The sequence below is a fragment of the Dasypus novemcinctus genome, chromosome 11 (assembly GCF_030445035.2).
Source record: "Dasypus novemcinctus isolate mDasNov1 chromosome 11, mDasNov1.1.hap2, whole genome shotgun sequence".
NCBI lineage: Eukaryota > Metazoa > Chordata > Mammalia > Cingulata > Dasypodidae > Dasypus > Dasypus novemcinctus.
Window position 1 is genome coordinate 90647017 of NC_080683.1, and position 22463 is coordinate 90669479.

At 40.0% G+C, this 22463-nt stretch overlaps 1 pseudogene; it reads left to right on the top strand.

The window, feature by feature from the left end:
- The first annotated feature begins 2029 nt into the window (after positions 1-2029).
- Positions 2030-7688, top strand: LOC101434221 (protein lin-28 homolog A pseudogene; annotated as a pseudogene).
- Positions 7689-22463: the final 14775 nt, after the last annotated feature.

A 22463-nucleotide genomic window follows, 5' to 3' on the forward strand; every position in this document is an offset into this window, starting at 1 on the left:
GGTTTAATCCTAGTCCCCGATACCTCAAAAAATAAAAGATATTTACAAACATTTTCTAATACAGTATTTTAATTATGTTTAGGAAATATGCATGATCATAATAACTCCTTATGCAATTTCAATAAACATTCAAAAAAACAAATCAAATTTGTGCACATCAAGTGCAAATGGACCCAGTTCCTCACAATTAGTCTTCTGAGTAGAATGTGTTATGAAATAGAGAGGCATGTATGAAGAGCTTTCTATTGTTCTTGCTATCTCCATGATGGGAAAGGATGTGAGAGGTAGCATATCTAAAATAAAAATGTTAGAGAGCACAGGGCCACACAATTCTAAATCACACACAGTCCTTCCTCTTTAAGGAAAACAAAATTCCCCCAATTCTTTGGAAAAAGAGTCATTCAACTGAATTTAAAATACAAGAGTGATGATTACTGCTGGGCAATTGAGGCCTGACAATTTCCTCTTTGAAACTATCTTCCGATAGGCAAGAGATGCCACATGATACATATATATATATATATATATGTGTATATATATACATTTACCAGACATTGGTAGAGGGTTCCTTTTTCTTTCAAACAGCATCTTGCAATCTTCTATGAAAAACTGTACAGGCAGCCCAAAGGGTAATGGGATGAAATGGAGCAAAAGAAATTTTAGGTTGAAAATCTGAGAAAAAAATATACCTGCAACTAGGCCCATTAGTATGTGGAATAATCTTCCAGGGGAACCAGACATGGCCCATCACTCATGTAATTTTAAACGAGGATGGAAAAAACATTTGAGAGTATTCTATAAGGAAACAGCCTGTATTGGAAAAGGAGAGGGAAAATGACCTAATTTTCCATCTGTAATTTTCATGATTCCGCCTTGAATGGCCTCATCACACATAATATCTGGCAATTTGGGTATGTGAGAATAGAAAACACAAAAATAATCTGGCTTCAAGGCAAGAGTTAAAGAATTTTAAGAGGAAAGACTCTTAGCAATAAAAATCAGACTGAAGTTATTATAATAATAAAGTGCTCATACTTATTCCACACACATTTATATTCTAATTTGGTGTGTGTGGCTTATTTTCAGATTAAAATTCAAATGTGCTCCCATGTGTTAGACACTGTTTCAGCATCTTGGTCCCTGCCGCTGATGCTGCTAGGGATACTTTGCATCAGAGTCAAATTCCATTTTTTTCAGGCTGAGACAGGAAATACCACTCAGCACTGGAACACATATGAAATCAGGAAACTTTCAAATATGTAATGCAGGAAATCAACCAGAGAATATTCAAATAGTTGCAATGTGCCTGACATTTTAAACGTTTCTTCCTCTTTCAAATAAATGCTGAGCAAAGCTTCCTGTGTTTCAAAAGCAACATCTATGAACTCTCAAAATGGCCAAGTCCCTCAGACTTACCATTTCTTCTTTTTACACTTAGTTTATTTTTTGTGTGGTTTCCAGGGTTTTAAAAAATGGCCTACCTAGCACTGACATATACTTATGTTTAGAATTCTGTCTTCGTGGAGTAGATAGAATGTAACACCTGCCATTATCACCAACAACTTGCTCCTTTTAGTTCCTACTGTATGTTAGGGGAGCTGAGATACCAAGAGATAAAGAGCCTGATTCCAGTTCTCCGGAGGTTACTTGAAAAGGGATAATGTGACGCTAATGACATAAATAACAATACACTGTTACCTGGGTTTCCTTATTGTAAAACCCAGCTAACGGTGCTAGCGGTGAGGATTACGAGGAATGATGGTGTAGTGCCCTCAGCACAGTGCCTGGCACACATCATGTGCTGTATTGAAGGTTGTTGTCATGGCAGGAGAATTGCCAGATGAGTACTTTAAAAAAATAAAAGGGAGCTCAGATGTTTGGGGGTGGGGGCAGGCCAGGAGGGGTCAAGAGGTGAGACAGTCTTAGGCAACCCAGGAAAATTTCTTGGACCAAGCAGCACTTGAAACTGGGTCTTGAAAAACAAGGAAGACCGGGCAAAAGTTTAAAAAGTCCCTGTTCACTTCCAAAAATGGAGATTGGCAGGACTACCCAAGGCGATGACACATTCTTTCAAACACCGTTCTTGAGTGATCTTGATGGACGGATTTCCCATATCTTTAAAACCTGTTTTTCCAGGTAAGTGCAGACATCAGAGCATTAGCTCATTTACAGTTTAGTCCTAATCTCACTTTTTTCCATTTCAGAGCTCCTCTGGAGCAGTCTGAGAGAACTCCCCAGCCAACACTTCCTGAAAAACTTCAATAGGGAACAATAAGAAGGGGCTTTAGCGCTGACATGAAGCTATCTCTTCAATATAAGTCAAGGCTACCCAGGTGATTTCTTTCTAGTCACTATGGGAAAGTGACAGCCACCCACACCCTGAGTCAAAGGGAAATAGTTTCTTAACTCACTTTTGGGAAATGCTGCAGGTGACTCAGTGCTACAAGCTGGTTCACGGTGACATCATAAGGGATATTTCCTTCAACAGCTTCCCTACCACCTGGGTAAAAGGTGAGTTTCCCAGGCTCCAGTGTTACCCATAAGCACTTTTACTACTAAGAGGAGATAGTGTCAGAGAGTCAAGGCAGTCTTTCCTTTATTAATGTTATACAGACTCCAGAAGGCTCTTTGGATAGTTGCTATATAATTAATTATCCAAACTGGGAACCTTTTGAGAATAAACAGGGATGCCATTAATTGTGCTACGACAACAGACGCAAAGGGGAATATCCTAGGCAAGTTGGGATGTATGACCATCCTTTCTTTGGTCTCAGGACCTTGTCTTCTAAGAATAAAGACATTTATTTGTCAAGCATTTATGAAGCATCTGCTATGTAGCGGACACCATGATCAACGCTGAAGATACTATATTGATTGTCTCTTCCCTAAAGGCCTCACAAACTAGCAGGAAAGGCAAAGACAAAAAGAGACATTTGTAAAACATTGTAGACATAAGGAACCCTGGAGAGCAACTAACTCAGACTGAAGAGTGAGAGAATACTTTTTGGAGGAGGTATTAACCCGGCTATGTCTTAATCAGTGCAATATTCCAAGCAGAAGAAATAGAACAGAAAGTCATTGGAAAACAAAAAGAACTAATATTTATTGATCACTGTGTATTGGTCACTATATATAATATCTCATTTAACCCATACTTCCGGTACCACCATTTACAGATGAAGAAAATGAGTTATAGGAATACAAAGTATTTTCCAAGACATGATAGTTTTAAGACCACTGAAAGGAAGAATCTATTCCCCTTCCTTTGAATCATGCTTTGAACATTAGAGTACAGCTACGTGACACTATGTATCATCTGAGATCAGGTAATAAAAGGCCAGGAAGGGCAGCGGACTTGGCCCAGTCGTTAGGGCATCTGTCTACCACATAGGAGGTTCGCAGTTTGAACCCCGGGCCTCCTTGACCCATGTGGAGCTGGCCCACATGCAGTGCTGATGTGTGCAAGGAGTGCCCTGCCACACAGGGGTGTCCCCGCATAGGGGAGCCTCACGCACAAGTAGTGAGCCCCATAAGGAGAGCCGCCTAGCATGAAAGAAAGTGCAGCCTGCCCAGGAATGGTGCCGCACACACGGAGAGCTGACGCAGCAAGATGACGCAACAAAAAGAAACACAGATTCCCGTGCCGCTGACAACAACAAAAGCGGACAAAGAAGACGCAGCAAATAAACACAGAGAACAGACAACCGGGGGCGGGCAGGGGAGACATAAATAAATAAATAAATCTTAAAAAAAAAAAAACAAGGCCAGGAAGCTTCTGCTTGATTTGCTGAACTACATGCACTAGAGCCCTGAGCTGTCAATAAAAATGTCCAGCTACCCCAGACCTCAGTGCTGAGAGGCCCCATGTTGGCTGAGCTGGTCCTTCAGTGCCCCAGCCTGGGCACCAATAATGCCAGAAGCCAGGTTAGAAGTACACCCTCCACTCCCAGCACAGAAGAGCTTCCCCAATGGCTCTTTTCTGAATCTGGACTGACAGTATTTGTGGCCTTAAAATGATTATTGCTTTTCACTGCTAAGTGTCGGGATGGTTTGTTACATAGCTATTACAACTGGGTCACAAAAATATACACTTATGTAGACAATGAAAAAGGATTCAAACCCAAAACATCTGGCATCAGAATCCACTTTCTAAATTGTTGTCTTCTGTTATGGGCTGACTTGTGTCTCCTGAAAAGACATGTTCAAATGCTACTTCCCAGTACCTCATAATGTGAACTTATTTGGAAATAGGGTCATTACAGATGAAATTAGACAAGTTAAAATGATGTCATACTGGAGTAAGGGGGTCCTTAATCCAATACGACTGGTGTTCTCATAAGAAGAAAAAAAATTGGGCACAGACAGAGGGGAGGATGGCATTTGACAATGCCATCGATTGTCAATAAGACACTACCAGCAGCCAGGAGAGAGGCATTGACAGATTGTCGCCTACCTGGGAAAGCATGACCTTACCAACACCTTGATATCCAGCCTCCAGAACTGTGAGAGAATACATTTCTGTTGTGTTAAGCCACCTAACTTGTGGTACTTTGATGCAGCAGCCCTAGGAGACTAAGATTTCTCAGGCAACATGGCTTCTTTGTAGAAATCCAAGCACCTGGGTTTACTGACATAGGACAATGAAGAAAGTGACTAGAGAAGGGTTTGGAGAGAAAATAAGAATCCATAAATTTATAGAAGTCGTCCTAAGCTACATTAAAGACTTTGGAGCAAGAGGAAGTCACTGAGGAGTTTTAAAGCAGATTATTGTGCTCAGCTTTGTGTTTTAGAAGCATTTAGAAGATTTTGAAGGGAACGAGATTTAGGACACCGTTAAAAAGCAATTCAGGGGAAGTGGATGTGGCTCAACCAGTTGGGCACCCACCTACCACACAGGAGGTCCCAGGTTTGGGTTATGGTGCCTCCTAAAAGAAGATGAGCAGATGCTGTCCCTGCCACAACAATGAGCTAGATGCCACCCCCACCACAAAAACAAGCTAAACACCACCATGGTGCAATGAGCACATGCCACAAGCCAGCAGGTGCCACAGCCCACGGGGAGCAGATGTAGCTCAGGCTGTTGGGCACTTGCCTCTCATGTGGGAGGTCCTGGGTTCATTTCCCAGTTCCTCCTGGAGAAGGTGAGCAAACAATGAGCAGACAAACAAGGGAACCATCTGCATGTGTGTGTGGACGGGAGGGATAAATAAAGTAAATAAACAATTTAAAAAAAAAAAAAGCAATTCAGGGAAGCAGATGTGGATCAAGTGTTGGGTGCCTGCCTACCACCTGGGAAGTCCTGGGATTGGTTCCCAGTGCCTCCTAAAGAAGATGAGCAAGATAGCAAACTGGTGTGGTGAGCTGACATAATGACTTGATGCAACAAAGAGACACAGTGAGTAAACACAATGAGAGACACAACAAGTGGGAGCAGAGGTGGTTCAAGCCATTGGTTGCCTCCCTCCCATATGGGAGATCCTGGGTTCAGTTCCTGGTGCCGCTAAAAAGAACACTAGCAGACACAGAGAGCAGAGAGCGAGTGCAAAACAAGAAGGAGAGGAGAATAAATAAATTTTAAAAATTTAAAATAAAAAAAATTTTTTCTTGAAGCAATTCAAGCAAGAAATAAGACAATATCAGTGACAGAAGAGATGAGGAGGAAGAGGGGAAAATCAAGAAATAGCTGAACAGAAGGGACTTGTTTAACCTTAGTCTATGCCTAGCTCCATAAAATGCTCTATAGTCATTGTGATAACAAATGTGGAGCTAGAGAAAAACTGAAAGAAAAGGAAAGTAGTTAGGAAATTTCACTAGCAGTATACTATAGTGCAAGTTCAGGGCTACGCTTGTCCTGCACACTGAAAAGCACTATACCTTTCCCTGCCTTCCCTTCCCTCTTCTCCTCCCTCCCCTTACATTGGAGATGGTGGTGGAGGAATCAGCAGGGAGGAGGATTATTTACACAGTCATTTTGAGAAAATATAACTATATTGTCAATAATGTTTCTTGCAGATGAAGAAAGTGAAAGAAAGGAGAAGGCTAGAAATAACCCCGAGTAATAAACTGGAATTGGAGATATTGGGATGAACTTGTTTTAGATAGATAGATAATGGACATGCATAAATATATATATACATACATATATATCTCTCTCTATATATATATATATACTTTCAGCTCTGTTTGCCAAGAATGTCTGGTTGCAGTGACACAAGAGTAGATCTTGGCTTCCAAATACCGTTCTCCACTAAAAGGAAGCGGGGCTTTTTAGATAAACAATTGATTCCAGGGCTCCAGTAGAGAATGTACAAGATAAGCTTGCCAGGGTGTAATGAAGTGCTCAAAAAATGATGGGTATGTATCAAAAAAGACTTAGGAGTCAGTTTAAAAGGACTCCTGGCCAAAGTCAGGAAAATGTTGAGCATCAAAGTAAATAATGATAGTAATGAATTACAACCTATTTAATAAAGTAGGGATCCATAAGTCTATACTGATATAAATAAATGATTGAATTAATAAATCAATGAGGAGAAAGAAAAAGATCTATCTTACAGTAGAATGCCAACTAAAGAAGGATGGACATAGAAACTTACCATTTGACAGTCTTAAAATGGTCATTAATCCAGGCAGAAACCATGAAAAAATGCTATAGTTGAGGATTTAATGAGTTAGAATTTTTGAAATATCTCACACAAAATGCTTCTCAATTACAAAGAGAGAGGAGTGAATTTAAGGCGGAATAAAACCAGCAACTTGACCAGGTGTTCAAGATTGACATCATCAGGGATGGGATGGAAGGCAGCCATAGGCTCCTCTTTAAAAGACCACAGCATCATTTCTGAGGTCTTCTTATCAGAAATGGACTGCCTGGTCTTAAGAAAACATCATAAAGGCCCAGATTAAGGGACATCCTGCAGAAGGAAATGTCTATATTCTTTAATCTGCCAAGATCATGAAACTCAAGGAAAGACTAAAGAACAGCTAAAGATTCAAGAAGACCGCCCTTGCCTCCGGACTTCTCTGGGGCCAGCAGCCTCCAGACCAGGAGCCCCGGGTGGCGGGCTCCGGCGACAACCACCGGCTCGGTGTCCAACCAGCAGTTTGCAGGTGGCTGCGCCTAGGCGGCGGCGGCGGCGCGGGAGAAGCGGCGCGCGAGGCAAGGAGCCGCAGCTCCTGCAGGGTGACGGCATCTGTGGGTGGTTCAACGTGCGCCTGGGGCTCAGCTTGCTGTCCAAGACCTCCGATGCAGGGGTCGCGCTCGACCCCCGAGTGGGCCTCTTTGTGCATCAGAGTAAGCTGCACACGGAGGGCTTCTGGAGCCTGAAGGAGGGTGAGGTGGTCGCGTTCACCTTTAAGAAGTCTGCCAAGGGCCTGGAATCTATCCGTGTCGCCGGACCTGGTGGGGTGTTCTGTATGGGGAGTGAGAGGCGGCCAAAGGGGAAGAATATGCAGAAGCGCAGATCACAAGAGACAGGTGCTACCACTGTGGAGGTCTAGACCATCATGCTAAGAAGTACGAGCTGCCACCCCAGCCTAAGAAGTGCCACTTCTGCCAGAGCATCAGCCTTATGGTGGTCTCACGCCCACTGAAAGCTCAGCAGGCCCCCAGTTCCCAGGGAAAGCCCTCCTGCTTTCGGGAGGAAGGAGAGATCCACAGCCCTGCCCTGCTTCCAGAGGCCCAGAATTGAGCCACAGGGGGTGGGGGCAATCTTTCTGCCATCAGGAAGTTCCAAGGAGCGGGCGTCAATTGGCAGAGTGGAGAAAGTGGGATAGGGTGGGTGGGGGACAGCTGGCACTGCCCTGTATCTCAGGCCGGGGTCCACGGCATTACCCTCTCTTCCCTCTCGGGAGGAAAGGGTGAGGCAAAGGAACTCCAACCATGCTCTGTCCAAATGCAAGTGAGGGTTGAGGAACACCTCGAAAGCCTGCACGAAATGCCCCTAGAATCTCCGGTCTTTCGATAGTGGCTCGGAGAGAGAAGTTATTTTCCTTTGAAAGAAAGATTTATAAAAATATTTCTCATGCCAGTGTGAAAAGATTAAGTTTGAGAGCAGATTGATGGACCCAACTCAGAGCCAGTACATCCTGTGGGAGGAAATCTCAGGGCTAGGGCAGGGTTTTACCATGTCTGGTCTCCTCATAAACCACTCTGGGGACAGGGTGCCGGGAACCTTCCCAAATAGTGGGTTCTGATGACAGACGAAAGGGGTGATTGGGACAGCTGCAGACCTACTGCTCCTAAGCTCACTCTTACCCCATTTGGGACCAACAATTTTATTTATTTGCTCCCTCGGATGACTTGCACCTTGGGTCCCATTTTCTCCAGGATGCCAACTGCACTAGCTGTGTACAATGACATATCTTGTGCATTTTTAAACTTTTAAAAAAATATAAATATTCTGGTTTTGTATTTTTGTATATTTAAAAAAAAAAAAAAAAGATTCAAGAAGACCAAAGAGAGGTAAAACTCAGTATCTGCCTGATTCTAGACCATAAAAGAAATAGACACTAGTGGGACAGCTGGCAAAATTTGAAGGGGGTCAGTGGATTGGAAGATAGTGTTGTATCAATTTTCTGATTTGGAGGGTTTATTCTGTGGTTTGGGGAATTGTGCACTTTGTACTATTCTTACAACTTTTCTGTAAATTTGAATAATTTAAAAAAACAAGGAAAAGTAAGAAAAAAACTGGAGGAAGATACTTACAATACATGATGGAAAAAAAGTGTAGCTGTTCAGAGTTCATTCATCACAAAGGTTAAACAAAGAGCTTTTTAAAAAAAAGGCTTAAGAGCATTCTATAGGTATCAAACTTTACTAAAACTCAAGTACAGATGAGACCATGCTTTGCAGTTTTGACTCAGAGCTTTCATTGGCATTTGAATAATTTAAAAAATATATAAGGTCATGGTTTTCAAATCATGTTTACTAGAACCTTAGGATTTCTGGGAGGTGATTTGAGTGTTCCAAGAGTATTCAGTCCATATTTCATTATAAAAATATACTTTCAACAATATATAATAGTTAGAGTTTTAAAATAAAAGATACACTACACTGAAATATATTCTATACCAAAAAGGAACCTACAGACACATTCATTTGTGTAGCTAATTTCTCTCTACCATTTCTGTATAGATATCTGAATTTACTGTAAATGTGTCATTTATTAAAAAGGTGTAGTTTTGATTTTTTGTTTTAATTTAGGACTGCTTCTGTCTACATATGTACAATCATATATTTGAGATACCAATCCCTATACATAATCCCTATTAATACTCTTCTTGAAACTATCCAGAACAAATAAAAATACAGAAATTATCTTCCTTAACTCTTAATTCTGAATGCCAATGTTCATAGCGCAGTCTCTGTTAACATTGGTTGACCTTATAATAAGCAAATACTACAAATTTGACCTTATAAATAAGCATATAAATAGATTACTGCTTTTGTCTCTTTTGTGTACAGAATTTTGCAGCAGATATCTGGGGAAGAAGAGAGTTCTGCTTGAAAAAAAAGTTTGAAGACCACTTGTGTAACATATTGTTTTAAAAGAGATTGTGGAACAAGATAAATGTCCTCTTTCATTAGGTTGGATAAGCAATAAAATCAAAGTACAAAGGCAGCTCACCAAGGCCTCTACTCCTTTCAGTGGGTACTTTGCCAGATAATCTGGAAGAGAGTGATGTTAATGACAGATAAGTGAAACACAATTGTGTGCCATTTGCCCGTTTTGTTTTTTGCTCCTTTGTGATACAAGAACCTGCATAGTTTGCATCACATCAGAGCCAATTGATTAGGTGCAAACAAATTCTTTTAGTATCTAAGAATTATGTGCTCAATCAATGGTTCCTCTAGCATCTGAAGATATAAAACTACAAAAGAAAACAGTAAGGACCAAGAAAAACTATTTTGCTAGAAAATTTTATAAAATCAAGTTTCCCTAGAGCCGTGGTTTTCAACTGGGACAATTTCTACTTCCCACCACCACCCAGGGAACATTTAGCAATGTCTGGAGACAGACTGTGCTTGGGGTGGTGGTGCTTCTGTCATCTAGGAGGTAGAAACCAGGGGTGCTGCTGAATATCCTCCAGTGAAGAGGACAACCTCTCATAACAAGTTTATTAGCTAAACCAGAATTTATCAGTTCAAACAATGGCTCCCAATCTTGTTTACAAGAAGGATTCCCAGTCTTGTTTTACACCCCCCCATAAACTGTATTTTAAAATACTTTGTCTAACAAGTTGCACTTAATCATTTATTAATCAGAGACATAACTGCCAAAACCAAAGAACCAATGTCTTTGCCCTATGATGTGACATAATCCTAGCAAAGTATCTTTATAATATTGGTTAGTACAAAAGCACTGATGATAAATATACAATTTTTATTAGGTTTGTTGAAATATTGGCAGTAGTTTGTTTTCTCATTTCTGCCTTCATTGAGTCACATTTACCAAACCCATAATAAATTAATTAATAAAATGATTTATCTAATCAACTTATTTAAAAGCACTAAAACTGAATCAAAAGAAGAGATGTAATGTATCCCAAGGTTTCCTTCTTGAGTGGAGTATTTGTGAGGAACAAATTGGGACAAAGAAAATTGCAGTGTTTCCCAAGGAAAATTCCAATAAACTGGTGACAATGTAGAATTACCTTCAAGATAAATTTAGATTAAATGATAAGCATTTCATTTAGAACCAGTCATTCTTGGTCCCTGGAAAGAGAAAACAGGAGGTAGATCTAGAGTCCAAGCAACTCCTGCTCTTTACACATCCTTACCTCAGTCAAATAATGGGACAATTGAGTCAATGTGAGCTTCTCCACAGCACAGCATTCGAGTCATAAATTCTTTAAGACTACATCAGTTCTCTAAGTAATGGCTCTCTTTATCAGCAAGGCATGCTGCTTTTCACGCGAATATTCTTAACCGTTGTGTGAATTTTTTTTAACAAATCAATTTTATTGATACAGATTAATAAAGCATACAATTCATCCAAAGTGTACAATCAATGGTATTTGGTGAAAACACATAGTTGTTTGTTCATCACTTCAATCACTATTAAAACATTTTCATTATTTCAATAATAATAATAAACAAAAAACAGACAAACAAGAAAATCTCTATGTTTCCCCTGCTGTACATAGCTGCTATTTCTGGCTATTCTTGAACAATTATTTATCTGTTTATTAAGCAGCTTTATTGAGATATAGTCACATACCATATAATACATCCAAAGTATATAATCAGTGGCTTTTAGTGTAATCACAGTGTTGTACATTCATCATCTCAAAAATTTTAGTACAATTTCATTACTCTAAAAAGACAGATTCCACATCCCTTAGCATTCCTTCCCCAGGTCTACATAACCACTAACCTAATTTCATGTTTGTAAATTGATTTATATTTAAATTTTATATAAATGGAATCATACAATATGTATTACACTGTATCTGGTCTCTTTCACTTAGTATAATGTGGGTTTGTTTGTTTTTTGTCTGATATTCACATTTTGTAGTATTAACCTACATTTGTTCAGCTTCAAAGAAAAACAGTTCTACATATGCAATTTTACCCATATTCATCTTTCAGACATTATATTTTACAAAATATATTTAGTCCATAATAGCACAATCATTCCATATTTGTCCCTTTATGTCTGGCTTGCTTCCCTCAATGTAATGTCTTCCAGTTTCATCCATGTTGTCATATGTTTCACTGTGTGTTAATTTTTACTCTATTCAACCATGAAGAGTATGAACTTCTCTTGACCTGTTTCCCACGTTTGGGAACTATCTTACTGGAGCTCTTCTGTTTAACTTAAGTACACTGACAACATAAAATACACAGCTAAAAATGCTGTTTGATATATAATTTTATAGATAAGTACAACTGCATCATGCCCAAAACAAACATCTCTGTCCTCATCTATAGTGCTCTTTCCAGATCCTCAACTTTTCATAATAGCAGCATGGATGGCTTTTCCTTTTCAAGAGTTATCAGTGTTGACCAGACAGAATTGAATTCATTTTAATTAAATGTCTCTGAAATCACATTGGAGCAAACCAGCTCGTTTTCCACTAATTTCCGTCTGAACTATGTGTGAACTGATGACACTTTTCAATAATGCCCAGCATTGGCATGGTTCATTGACTGCTTCTTCTAGGTCAAGACTGAGATTTCAGGGTTGAGATTTATTGACCAAAAATCTTGCAGAGACTGTACACTAGAATTTTATTATCTGTCTCTCCTCCTTCTTCACCTTTGGCCCAAGCAGCTTGAGGTCACTTTGAATTTCTGAATCTGAATTCCTCAGTTATTAGAACAAGATTCCCAGCTGTCAGTCCCTTTACTTACTTTTCACTTAAGAAGGTTTTTTTGAGGGATTTAGAAATAACAAATAAAGATATTTCTTTATTAAACAAGCAACTTTAAAAAAGCAATCACAAAAAATGATTTTTTATAACAGATAAGTTTGGTTTGGATATCCCAAGATATCTGAACGCTTGCTTTCTTGGATCTACAAAAATGTTAAGGTTTCATCTGGAAACATAATCTTAGGATGCCACATTCATCTTTACCAATGTTTGAAAATCACTAATACCTCTAAGGCCAAGATTCTTCACCAGTGAGTTCTCATTAATTGGGTTTGGCAGTAAGGGGAATGAAAAAGTTCTAGTTAGCAGTGTTCACATCTACAAAAGATCCTTCTGGAGAAGTAATTAATGCTGAACTTGGTAACTCCTATGACACATTCTGACTCACCCAATGTAGGAGGCCATTTTCCCAAAAAGGTACAAAATTTAAACAATTTTTACTTTATATATTGAAAAAAGTATCTTATGGCTCAATAGCAAGGATTCCCCAGCAATGAATGGTGAAAATGGCCCTAAAGAGAAACTAATGTATCAGTGCCCTGGCTCTGCAAGGGTGCTGAAGTTTACACTCAGTTTCCAAAGGTCTGCATCAGCAGGAAGAGGTTGGATAGGAACTAGGATAGAAGAACAGGGCAGAAGGTGAAGATGAGGGAGTGTGGGTGAACCTGGGAGGAAGGGGTAGTCTCAGAAACAAGGCAGAAGCCAGGAATCTGCATTGAGGAACAAGGTCAAAGTTCTCCTAGCAGCAGAGGTAACATCAAATCTGTCCAGCATCTGGTCAGATTTGGCCCTAGGGCTGAGCCAGGTCCAGGTTCATTTCTGGTAGAAGTTGAGGGTCCCTTGCTATGGAAAGAGAAGAGATAGCAAGACCGAGAATGGAGGATGACCTGTAGAAGAAATATAGCAAGGAGGTTAAAAGTCTCAGCTCTGACCTAGATTGAACTCAATTTACCAGCTGTGACCTTGAACAGTTCTTCAGTTAAGTTCAATTCTTGCCTATAAAATGATAATCATATTAGTATCAATCTTGCAAGGTTATTGTGAGACTTAAATAAGGTAACCCATGTAAAGAATATGTGAAGAACCATGTTTAGCACTCTCAATAAGTGCTAGTGAGTTTAATAATAATAATAATAATAAGGGCTGAACCACAGAACAAATGAGTGTAGAAACTGTTGTAGCTCAGATGGACCAAGCTCTGTGAGACAAGTCAGGAAATGTTTTCTATAGAACCTATGATATTGGCAACTCTAATTTTTCTGTGTCTCATTTTCTTCACCCAATTAATTGATTTCTAAGGGCATTTTCTTGGATACCTAATTTTTTAGTCTAAATAAAATGGAAACTTACTATATAGAAAATATATTTAATTTGAGAATCCCAAGCAAAAGCTTTCAGAGCCCTGCCCTAGGTATAGATTTTTAAGAAAAATTATGAAGGTAATTCAAAGTTGTATAAACCTATCAATAATGTGGAAAATTGACATTTTATTAAAATACTCACATTATTGAAATAATTTAGTTATAACTAAGATTTCTTTGATGTCAACAAACCTGGGTTTGAATTCTAGCTTTGCTACTTACTGGTGACCTTGGATAAATTATTTATCCACTATTTTCTCATCTGTAAAATGAAGATATTTCATTTATTCTAAGGTTATGGTAAAAAGATTCAAATATGAGCATGTATGAAAAGTGATTAGCATAATGGCTGGCATATAGGAAATGCATAAAAATGATACATCATATTATTAAAGAGAAGTGTATATATTCTTGTATATTTTAAATGATTTTTGGGGGTAAAAAACATATAAACAAACTTATCACTTGAAGCTATTGATCTTGGCAATGTGTGTAATCTCTTTGACCATTGGTTTTCTAATCTATAAAATGAGAAAATTTAAAAAATGAAAGAGGTCCTAGCGTAATGCCTGTTCCAAATAGCAGTTGCTTGAAAGTCAGTTGAGAATATAATTCATTACACTTAACCAGAACTTAAATTAAGCTGTTAATAGCTATTTGAGATACAAATATTTACTCACTTTTATTACGATGAAATGAATATTGTTTAGAGTTGTTGTTTTAAAGGAAGAATAGACCAGAAGAGTAGGCACATAATTAGTCAAAATGCTGGAAGATGGCTCTAAATAGAGGAATCCAGAGCTTAATCTACTTTCCTTGATGAAGTCATTTGTACAATAGAGAAAGCATCCCCTTGTTTGTAAAGTGGTCAGATTGAAAGGACCAGGCATTGTTTGTTGATACACTTCTTTTCTCTTGTAGATTTTCAGTCCTTGCTTATATATTTAGTCTGACAAGTGAAATGGAATCCCAACAACCTTCTCTCAACAGACTAAGAAGGGGTAGAGCAGAGAAGAAAAGAAAAGCACTTACAGAATGGTTCAGGTTTTCACACAGATGACACCCACTTACACACACATACACTTGAGGCTCAGCAGAGGAAGGACAAACCTTTTATCTTCACACAGGGCAAAATTGTGATCTACTCAGGTTGGATCCAATTAGTGCTGCTTATGGTTCACTCAGTTCACCTGTAAATATAAACAAGTCATCTACTAATAGCTTCCCTAGCTAATTGTTCGCAGATCTCCAAATGGTTTTCAAAAGGTACCAAATACATCAAAGCAACTGTATTGATTTGAGGATGGAATAGAAAAATGGGTACCAGCAAGATTGTTACATATGTTATCTCTCTTCAATGCAGAATTGCCATTGCCTCCCACAGACTTCTATTCCCCCAGTTCTAGCATTGGCACTGGAAAACACCTAGATACTTCTTTATGCCACTAAGTTCTTATGACCACTGTCTGCCTTTTTCCAGATTTTTATCTTCTTCACTTTTGCCTTCCCTTTCTGCATATTAGGCAAGCGAAGAAGATCAATGGAGCACAGTGCCCTAAAAAGAATCCACAAATACTATTTGACCTTGGACACATCACAAAAGCTTCATCTGAAAAACGGGGATAGTACCTACCTTATAAGGTTTGAGAACTAAGTGAGTTCATTCATGTTAAATATTGTAGTACTGTAACCAGATTTTGTCTAGGTTCTTGACTATGCTGCAGAAATGAATTTCAAGACCATGTCAGGTTAGTTAGGCCAGTAATTTATTAAGGTAGAGAAGGAAGAGATATGGGAGAAAACAACAGATCATGGATGCCAAGTAGAGAAGAAAGGGTAGAAAAGTGGTAAAGCAGGCTGATTTATAGACTACAATTTCCCATTATACATTATAAATGCCCAGGTTTCTCTTGCATGTTGATCCATGTGAGAAGATATGGCAAGAGCAGGGCACATAATGCAGCAACAGGGGTCCAAAGGCAAGAAAGAGTTTGACCTTTGTGCTTGCTTTTTATACCATTAATTGTTCCACCCCTTTGTTAATGGAAGGAGAGGAGTCCCAGCTGTTTGCTGTTTTGATTAATTACCTCACCCATCAATCCCCTAGGAGGGCCCAATAATAAGATCCTTGGAGAATATTTGGGGCTTCTCTTGGCTTCTGGAGGAAATCTTGTTCAGAATGACAGAATCTTGGGGCGTGGAGGAGGCTTCTAACAGCCATCTTGGGGTTACTGATGTCCACATGGACTTCTTGCCAGATTCCAGATCCATCTATTGATTCTCTATTTTACTAGCCTGCTTCATTCCCCTCTCGGAGATTTTACACATTTATTCTTAAAGGAGTGCTAAAGGTGATGGTCATTATTCTGTAGCTACTTCCTGCTGGCTAGGGGCAGCAGGCCCTACCTGACAAGGTGTAAAACCCTTCTGCTATTCTATCTCGGAAGATAGCTCTGGCATCCTGGGCAAAGCTGGATAAAATCCTTATATGGCTAACAAGATGTTGATTGTGGAAGAAATAAACTTAATTAGAATTTGCTAATTCCAGTTCCTATGGTAGAGGAAAAGAATGAGAAGAGACATTGCCCTTTTTAGTTAACTTATAGGAGATGAGAACAGACACAGTTTTTTAAAGGGTTGTCTGGTTTGCCCTCTCCCTAACAATAGGTGTTTGGGCTAGGGTTAGAGGGAACAGCTGACTTTGACACAGACCTTACTTAGCTTTTTTTCTTGAGGAGGGATTTCAGACCATCCAATGACTGACACTCGTGCATTCCATCAGATGCCTCTGGTGAACTGGCATTTCTTGGGCAGCTGGTTTCACTCAGGATTAGTGCACTAAGCTGGAAATTCCTTTAACTTTAATAGCTGTGGGAGTGATCAGAACTACAGAGTAAAGTTCCTTTCATTTTGGCTTTAATTGAGAATGAGGCTTGTTTTCTTGCCAAGTTTTGATTAGAACCTGGTTTCCAGGTCCTGGGTGAGGAAAGGTTGTCCAGAGAGCATTTCAAAGGGGCTAAGCTGAAGTGGGTCCTAGCCACCTCCTTTGCTGTTTCCCTTCTTGTGGGAAATGTTTAGCCCTGGCAGGATGGCATGTGGGTCTACCAGTCCTCCCCAGGGTATGAGTGGGACAGGTTCTGGAATAAGGGCTAAGAGGGAGACCTGAGCTAAGCACATTCATTAACTGCTTAGAAAATGAGGTTTACCAGGACTTTTAACATGTTCAATGTCCCTCTGTGTATGGTCTAGAATAGAAAAGATATCACCATAATCATCAGACATATATTTAGAATAGGATATAGGTACAGTACTTAATACTAATACATAAGTTTTTCTTTGAGCAGCAATTAATAGATTTAAGTTCCAGGTTTGCAATACCTTACACGTTATCTCTCTATGGGAGCAGGCCATAATGCCAATTGTGTTCTACTCACATTCCTTTGCTCTACTTCATATGCCCTTCACACTGCCAGCATGCTGTAGCACCACTGACCCTAGAGAGAAGCTAGAAAAGTAGTTTCCAGTATTTCACCAACCTGGTGCATATCTCCTTTCAGCATTATGAAACTGTGCCAGTCTGAAGGTGATATCCATTATACATTTGGCTATATCAAGCCATTGTTGGCTGCTGTAGGAGTTTGAAACTGCAATGTAGTCTCCATAGAGTTCAAGAGCACAACCAGAAATGTAGTAGATAACATTATTGTTTTCAGGGTCAGTGACCAACTTAGCCAATAACTCATATGGAGAGGCAACCTGCAGTGTATTGAAGGCCCGGTTTGCATGCACAAGAGAGTTTGACAATGCTAAAGTCCATCTTTTGATTTTATATACTTTTTAAATGCTTCCATTGCAATGTGTAACATATCAAATGGACTTAACTTTTTAGTACTTTGCTTCTTTCTCCTGCACTTTTACCATGAAGATGTTATTTAACAGGTACTTAACTTTAGCAGTAAAAGAAAAACTACTTTTTCCATCTTTTTTGAGAACTAAAGATTTCCAGTGGAATCAAGATAATTTTTCATTACCACCATTTGTCTATGCAGATTGAGGTGGCTTCCAATAATTTTCCTTGTTATGAAGTTACTTTTTGCCATTAATATCGATTTAGGTTTCTAATTAGTAATGGCTTCCTGGAATTAGCCATTGACCATGCAGTTCTGTGTAAGAATTTTGTTCCTTAATTATTGGCTTATAACCAAAATGTCCCCAATGCTTTGATACAATTTTTCTTTGCTTCAGGACTTTATTTCTTACTTTGACCTTAGCAGACCTGGGATGAGCAAGACTGATTCTATGTATACTCACTGGGACTATCAAATCCTCTGGGAAACTGGTTTATTTCATGAATTGCTGCTTTTAGGAACCCCTGACAGTCAAGGCAGGAGGTCTCCTTCACTTCCCAGTCCTCAGAGATAACAGGACTCTGGTGACTGCTGGACTGGAAGAGTAAACATTCAACCCTGAGGGTCAAAAATTCCACCAGGCAGCAATTTAGTCCACACCTGGAGCCAGGAGAAAAAGCATGGTCACTAATACCACTAGGACAAGAGACAGGGATGTTTCAAGTTTGCTTTCCCCTGAGTCATAGGGGCAGAAGCAAAGGCAAGGCATGATGTTAGGCTTGAAATGACCATAATTGAAGGTAAGTTTTAGTTTAAGGTTTCCACTTACAGTAGCAGGTTTAGGCTCAGCCTACCCAATTATAATTTCAGTGATTATTCTTCTGCTGTTTTATAATATATAGGCATCTATAAATGATCTTAACTCTTATAGTTTCTACTAAGTTTTTACTTGACGATGAATTGGGTACCTTTATTAACTAAGCCACAAGAATTTTATTAGGAACAACTTTGCAAAGTTTCTCTGCTTTTCTAGTAGTTGAATATTTATACATTAAATTCACTAGCAAAGCAATATTGACATTTAAAGCCTCATTTTTTAGGTTACCTTTCACCATTATCCAATTTGTAACAGGTGAACCCCAAATCTTATTTCCTAGGCACAAGCAAACTGACAAAGTTAAAGCAAACACAGATTAGAACAGAAGAGAATTTTACAGACTTAGCTTAGCTTAGGGCAAGACTTGACTTTAGAATCACCTGGAATCAAAGCTCTCACTGTCTGTCCGTGGCTGAAACTTCTTCCAGGAAAATCCCTGGGCAGCTGATAGATATTGAACTAAGGTATCTAGAGAAGCCCTGTCCCAATGAGACATGAATTGGGGCTGTATCCTATTAGTTACTTCTTACAAGGGGTAAAACCTACAAGCCATTTTTGGTAGAAAGATTGGGGGAAATAGTCAGGGAGCTAGGAAAGCCAGGAAGCTTTTAATTGTAATTGATAGCACATGAGGAGTTCCTTGTTTTCCAGGAGAGGTTTAGTAACCAGTCTGGATCTTGATTTCTATTCACACCTTTTATAGACACAACTAAGTTTAAACTAATGGAAGTTTGAGGTGTATTTCCTCATTTCTCTTAAGAGATTTGGCATGAGGTTTCTGGCCCTCAGATCTATGTGTCCTTTTCTTTTACACTAATTCAATTGGAATTCACGGTCCTAATCATAGTCTGCTCTCAGCTATACTGCAGCCATGTGGACAAGTAGAAGGCAGAATTTCTGGATCTCTGAGAAGACAATTCAATGGGGACATTGCTCATTATTCTACGAAGAATGAAGAAGCGTTTTTTAGTAGACTGATCTGGTGTCCCAGAGTTCAAGTCTGACTAAAACATTCATCACTCCACATAATTGGGAGTTGATGCTCTGGCCTTAGCATCCTGAGAATTTAATTCCAGAACCTTGCCAACAGGCATCCCTGTGGCCACTCTAGGTCTTGGGGGATGTCTGAAAATTCCAAAGATCAGACCAAAGCACCCAAGTCAAGTTGATGGAGACTTTGAGAACAGTTACCCTAAATCAAAGCACCTTAGATAAGTCTCAGGGGACATTTGGCTCCCTTCTAAATGGAAGGGCCCAAGGAATGGGGGCCATTCAGAGTTTCCTGCTCTGGTTCTTGGCACCCCTTCATTCCAGGGTCTGAGACTGACTGCACTGTTAGCCAAGCGGAAGCTCCTGAGCTAACTCTCAGGTAACGTTTGACTATCTCTGAATCAAAGCACCCAAGGTTTCCCAGGTCTTGGGGGACACTTCGAGTTATATCTAAGGTTCCTGCCACCTTGGGAATCACAGAGACCCTGCTGCCAGGCATTTCTGGGGCTGTTCTGGACTTGGAAGACTGACTGGATAGATTGGATGTCTTTCAAGCCAAATATTGTTCCTTCCTGAAGAAGGGGCAGAAAGTTTCTTCTTCCTGTTTTTCCAGAGGTCTTAAAGGCAATCCTAGTTTTATGACTTTACTGTTTAGGAGTTTCCCAGTTAGACCAGCCATTAAAAGGCCATTAAGTGATTAGAGATCAATTGTTCTAGCTAACGGGCCTTGGGGCAATCACTTCCTGGCTAGCAAAGGCATCTTTAGTTTCATAGTTTTTAAGATATTCCAAAGTGTTTTAACACAAACCTGTACTGAGAAATTCATTAGCAAGAAGTAGGAAGGTAAATTGTGGGTAAAGACGGCGGACTTGGCCCAGTAGTTAGGGCATCCATCTACTAAATGGGAGGTCCGCGGTTCAAGCCCCAGGCCTCCTTGACCTGTGTGGAGCTGGCCAACGCGCAGTGCTGATGCACGCAAGGAGTGCCCTGCCACGCAGGGGTGTCCCCATGCAGGGGTGTCCACGTGCAGGGGAGCTCCACGTGCAAGGAGTGCACCCCGTAAGGAGAGCCACCCAGTGCGAAAGAAAGTGCAGCCTGCCCAGGAATGGTGCCGCACACACGGAGAGCTGACACAACAAGATGACACAACAAAAAGAAACACAGATTCCCGTGCCGCTGACAACAGAAGTGGACAAAGAAGAAGCAGCAAATAGACACAGAGAACAGACAGCCGGAGGGGGGGGGGCGGGGAGGGAGAGAAATAAATAAATCTTTAAAAAAAAATCATGGGTAAAAGTTAATTATGCAAGGGTGTCCTGTCCTATGACTCCCCTGGGAAAGGGAACTCCCATGGCATCCATCTTTGGCCATGCTCACCACCACCTTCCTACCATTTCCTAGACCAGGGAACTGGGTGTGGTTCAGAGGAAGGCATGCCTGCAAAGACATGGACCCAAAAAGCCCCCAGTTCACTGGCTCTCCATCACTGCCATGCACTCCCAAGGGGAGAGGGCAAGAGAAGGCAATGTCAGCTGGCCCCAAAGGCAGAGCCAACTGCTGCTAAATGTGTTTGAAAGAGCTATGCAGTGAACCCCTGCCCTGTGTCCCAGCCCACCCAGTTGGGGTTAGATCTAACAAGCCTGGGCATGGGTACAGATGCAGAGAGTTCCTGTGCCCTGGCCTCTTCCCTCCTGGGATTACATTCTGTGGGGGCTTGTAGGTGAACCAGTTTAAAATGGATAACTAAAGGAAGGCATTAAACAGGCTGTAGGCTTAGTTTCACTCAACAATAATCTCCTGGCTGGCTCGCCAAATATGTAACCAGATTTTGTCTAGGTTTTGACTATGCTACAGAAATGAATTTCAAATCCACATAAGGTTAGTTAGGTCAGTAATTTATTAAGGTAGGAAGGGAAGATAAATGGGAGAAAATAAAAGATCAGGGGTCCCAGGTAGAGAGGAAGGGGCTGAAAAGTGGTAAAGTGGGCTGATTTACAGGTTAAATTTCCCATTATAGAATATAAATGCCCAAGTTTTACTTGTGCATTGATCCATGTAGCAGGGACACAGTCAGAGCAGGGCACAGAAGGCAAGAACAGGAGTTCAAAGGCAAGAGAGAGTTTGGCCTTTGCACTTGCTTTTTGAACCATTAATTATTCTACCCCTTTGCTAATGGTAGGGGAGGAGTTCCAGCTGTTTGCTGTTTTGATTGATTACCCCACCCATCAATCCCCCAGGAGAGCCCAATAATAAGGCCCTTGGAGAATATCTGGGGCTTCTCCTGGCAGAATCTTGGGGGGAGGGGTGCTTCTAGCAGCCAAATTTGGGTTGTTGATGTCTACATGGATTTCTTGCCAGATTCTAGATCCATCTACTCATTCCCTATTTTACTAGCCTGCTTCAGTACCTAATACATGTTAGGCACTGTTTAAGTTGGGGTATCACATGTCCAATTTTGCCTGGGAATTTACACTTGTTGTCCCAGCTTCCCACATGAGCCCACATGAAAAGAGGTAAAGCTGTTATTATTAGTTATTAATAAATTGTAGGCATGTGTTATTAATAGTTGAATGATGTCTTGTTTTTGAATGCACATATACATTGCAATATTAATGCATGTTGAAATATCCTGGAATCAAAAGAGTGTAGTGGAAAGAATTAATTCTTAGACATTTACTTTCTGTTTGATTCAATGGAAGTTACTTAACCTTTCTCAAACCCAACTTCTCTGCAGTGATGCCATATAATAATATCGACTGTGAACTCAATGCTTGTGAGAATCCAATGAAATGACACTTGAAAATGCTTTGTAAATTATAGCACTTGTTATAAATGAGACTTAATCTTTGAACTAAAATTTGGCTTATAGTATTGTGTTTCCACTAATACCATATTAAATAGCTGGCTTAATACTCCCACAAGTCTTCCATGTTCTTAGTATTTCAGAGGTATTCCTGGACTTTTAATATTGGATTAGAAAAAACATAGCCAGGAATCAAAATTATTTGCTTG